The sequence below is a fragment of the Mesocricetus auratus genome, unplaced genomic scaffold (genome assembly GCF_017639785.1).
Source record: "Mesocricetus auratus isolate SY011 unplaced genomic scaffold, BCM_Maur_2.0 Super-Scaffold_100009, whole genome shotgun sequence".
NCBI classification, from domain to species: domain Eukaryota; kingdom Metazoa; phylum Chordata; class Mammalia; order Rodentia; family Cricetidae; genus Mesocricetus; species Mesocricetus auratus.
In genome coordinates, this window is record NW_024429193.1 from 14,535,752 (window position 1) to 14,540,454 (window position 4,703).

The following is a 4,703-nucleotide window of genomic DNA, read 5'->3' on the forward strand; positions in this document are numbered from 1 at the left end:
AGTGCAACCAGCCCAAGAGAAGGAAGTGTGTTACAGTCCACAAAGCTGAAAGGACTTGCAGATCTGAAGAGTGTTTCAGCATCAGATATGGGTTTGGAGTTTGCCTAGCTGGTTTTTGGTCTTGCTTTGGCCCTTGTTACTGTGGTCCAGTAGACTCCTCATCAGTATTCCCTCCTTTTTGAATGGTAATGTTTATCCTGTGCCCTTGTATGTTGGATGTCTATGATCTGTGCTTTGATTTTAATTTTACAGGAGAATACAGTTAAGAGATTGCCATGAGTATCCGAGACTTTGGACTATGGGCTTGTAAACAGTGTCGAGACTGTGACAGACTAGGAGGACTTTTGAAGTTGTCCTAAATGCATTTTGCATTATGATATGATGACAAGCCTATGGGGGGCAGGGAGTGGGATGTGATGGTTTGAGTGAAAATTGCCCCCATAAGCTCATAGGAAGTGGCACTATTCCAAAGGTATGGTCCTGTTGGAGTAGGTGTGGCTCTGATGGAGTAGGTGTGGCCTTTTTGGAGGAAGTGTGTCACTGGGATTGGGCTTTGAGGTTTCAGAAGTGCAAGCCAGGCCCAGTGTCACTCTCTCTTCCTGCTGCTGGCCAATCCAAATGTAGGACTCTCAGCTACTTCTCCAGCACCATGTCTGCCTGTGTGCTGTCATGCTTCCAGCCGTGATGATAATGGACTAAACCTCTGGACTGTAAACCGGCCCCAGATAAATGCTTTCCTCTGTAAGTGTTTTTGTGGTCGCGGTGTTTCTTCACAGCAACAGAACACCGACAAAGACAGCATCTGAATTAAAGGAACAAGAAAACTGTAGGGGTGACGTTTTGAATGGAAGCTACTGGACTTATCCAGAGGTGCCTCTTGGTACGCAGCCAGGCAGAGAGACTCTCTATGTGATTCTAGGCTGAAAGCTGAGCAATAGAAACAGCGGATAATAGAAAACGTGCTAGACAGAGGGCACAGGAAGCTCCAAGACAGAGAATTGGGCACTTCTCGACTGCCCTGGCCACCAGTACCCGGCTGAACTGCATAGGGGGAAGGCCTCTAAGGGAAGGTGACAGCTAACTGACAGCATGGGGGGGTGCATGGCTTCCAGGCCCTCAAGCAGAAGCATGCATGTAAGAGTGAGGAAATGGGACTCCAGAGGAGATGCAGTCGGGCCGCAGACAGCCTTCTAAAGCATGCTGAGGCAGCTGCGTGACCCCGAGGGCGATGGGCTTCTGCTGATGTAGCCAGGTTCTTCATTAGCTGGTTACGTGGGTAATGATTACAGCAGGAAGACAAGCTAGGAGTGTGACAGTAATCGGGGAAGAAGCAATGGTGACATGGGGGAGCGAGAGTCATGGGAACAGAAAGAACCCTTGGATTTCTGGTTCCCGAGGTGATGCATGGCGGGGCAGAGACTCTGCAGAGGGGCATGGAGGAGCAGTTCAGGCTGCTGTGACCTTCACATCTTGGAACATCAAGATGGAGAAAGGGGTTCTAGGGCCAACATGATGCCACCTTTTCTGGTCCCTTGGTTGTAGCAGGGCCCTGTCTTGAAGGAGACATCAAAGGCCTAGACTTTTCAACACCTGTTTGTTGTACAAGAATTTAGAGTTCATTCAACCTGGCCTCTGATGTTTTCCAGTCACTAAACCCAATTATTTTCCAAGCAGTGGTGTGGTCAGAGTTTGAAAAGACTCTGCAGTCCCCAGTGCCTGGCACCCAGCTAGACCTCAGAGAGGCAAAAAGACACAGATTTAGCAGAAACATTGCGAGACCCCTGATGTGGGGGCATCACCTATGCAAGTGGCTTCCCTTTCCCAGCCTCCTGCTCCTCACAGTCTCACGCCTCTCTCCAGAATGGTCTTAAAGTGTCTAATAGGGGGGGACGATGCTTAGGCACACATCGCAACGAAAGCAGATGTGTGGGTAAATGATATCATTTGCTATACACTGGCTTTAGCAACTTGAGTTTGTTTCGTTTTTTTTTTTTCATGTCAAGGAAACAAAAACACCATAAGCAGAGCAGAGCTGCACTTCCCAAGCCGGCCCTCAGGGGTCATCTCAGTTGGGTCTTTCCTGAAGGCTGGGTGACTGGAGTGGGCGCTCTTTGACATGTCTAGCACACACCCTACAGTAGAGCTCTTGCCATTCCCGAGTGTAGTCAGCAAAAAAGACACGGCAGAAGGGGCAGGCTTTCTTGTAGTCTGTCTGGCTCAGTGTTCTACAGAGACACAGACCTCCTTGTAAACCCCACTCTGAAGCATCATGCGGCATCTTGCCAAGTTCTAGGTAACTAATCCTTCTGAGCCTCGGTGTCCTCATCTGTAAAATGGGGACGTTGTGACACCTGCATCACGAGGCAGTAGGTAGTGTCCACTCGTCACAAACACAGGTTCTAGAGCAGACTGGGAAGCCTGCCCTTTGTTGACTGCAGTATTTTGAGTGGGGATGAGTCACATAGGTTTGTGTATTTGAACACTTGGTCTCCAGATGGTGGTGCTATAACAGGGATGTTTTGGAGGCGTAGCCTTGCTGGAGGAAGTATGTCACCGGGCACAGGCTTTAAGAGCTTAGGGCCTCACTCATTTCCCTCTTACAGTTCAAGATGTGAGCTCTCAGCGTCTTGTTCTTGCCATGTTTTTGTCCAAGCCTTTATGGACACTAACCCTTCTGGAAACGTAAGCTGAAACAAATTCTTCTATAAGTTGCCTCAGTCATGGTTTTTTTTTACACGAAGAGAAAAGTAACTAACACACTGGTTCTGTAGCCTTATACGAGCTGCTTCACTACTCTGAGCCTCAAATTTTTCATCTGTAAAATGGGTACAAATCATGGGCCTTGCCACAGTGGGCTGTTGGGATTGTAGAAACATTTAGAACCCACCTCCATGAACAGGTTCTACTTAGAGGTGAATGCCCAGGGAAGGGTATAATAAGTACTGTTTCAGTACTTGCTGAAGAAATAAATGGGGCCATGGAAAACGAAACCAGAGAGTCAGTAACTGAGACGCGGAGCCTGGTTCCTGCCCTCCTGTCTCATTCCCTGACCTGCTTCAGTCCAGGACTCAGGACCTGGGGGTGGGAGTGGGGTCTATGTTCTGTTGGATGTATAGTTTCATGTCTCCAGAATGTTCTGTTGTTGTCGTTTTTAAGTGGAGGCTGGATCAGCATGGGGAGATGGTAAGGAGAGCTGTGATTTTCCTTATTTACTAACATTTGCTTGGATTAATGTCTAGGACACCCAAAATATGTTATGAGTCAGTCAGAGGATAATGAGATCGCATCACTGTACAGATTACTCACTAATTTGACATTTGGGGAATTTTTGCAAAATGTTAGGGAACATTTGACAAAGACGCAAATTGCTGCATCCAGAAAGCACATCTGACTCCGAGGGTTGGTAGGTCTCTCCCCTGATGTGGCTACTTTATTCCTCATACCAGCTGTTGTGTCCTGCCCATGGGTGGCTTCCCTTTTCCCCCCTGAAGGAGGGGGTCGGAACTTGACTCTGAAGATCCAGTGAGGACCCACCGAGCGCCTGCTGAGGGTCAGGTGGCTTGTCACCTACAGGCTCCGCTGTCACCTCACATGCTATGTCAGCAGCATGTCTGTTGTTGAGGACAGGCAGCGAGCTCGGGGAGATTAGGTCATTTGCTTAAGGCTGCCACACTATGAAAGAATTTGAATGTGGGCTTACACAGGTCAAGTGTGGGTTTGAACCCAGCACACAGACTCCTGTGACACCTGAACATCAGGTTCCCATGGGCTTCATTGGCAAGTCCTTAGTTTTTAAACAACTGGTTCATAAGTACTTATTCTATGTGCATTGTGTGTGTGTGTGTGTGTGTGTGCATGTGTGAGAGAGAGAGAACGAGAATGGGTGTGCAAATGTGTGTGTGTACACAAGTAATACGATGTCAGCCTTGGGTGTCGTTCCTTTGGTGCTGTCTACTCAATTCTCTTGAGACTGCTCTCTCACTGGGATCTAGGAGGCTCTGACTTGGCTAATACCGCTGGCCAGTGAGCCCCAGAATCTTCCTGCCTCAGTCTCTCTAGTGCTGGGCTTAAAAGTGAGTGCCAGTGTGTGGCTTTTTATTGGGATGCTGCCGGCCAATCCCAGGCCGTCATGCTTTTGTGGCGGGTAATCTACAGTCTTATCTCCCCGTGGTCTCTGCTCTTTTATACTTAGACTCAACTTAGTTGATAGCGGACAACTTAGGAGGACTTGCTGTTATCACGGCATTGTTTTCAAAGGAGACAGCCAGTTTTAAGGGAACAGGAGCTGCTTGCTAGGCCCCCATCCCTGAGATACCAGCTCATCTTGGCATTCCTTTTGTATTATTGCCCTGGTACTATACTGTTGAGATTTCCATCACCCATCAACAGGTCTTGCCCAAACTTCCTCCCGAGTCTGGGACAACAAAGGAAGCACGTGTAAGGTTCTGGACATATGGTATATAAGATATGCAAGAAACAGGAAGGAGTCCATAGCCGAAACTTGCTTTTAGAGATAACTTCATGCCCAGTTGTATAGAGGAGGTGTCTCAAACTGAGGCTCCAAAGGCTTGTTCCTCAGTTATCATGTAAAGTGAAAGAAGCAACTTCAATGGGAAACCAGAACCTGGTAGGAGTTGTAGTTGTCAAATCTCCTTGTAACTGTCCTGGAGAGACACGGTAGACATACTGGAGCAGCCTAAGAG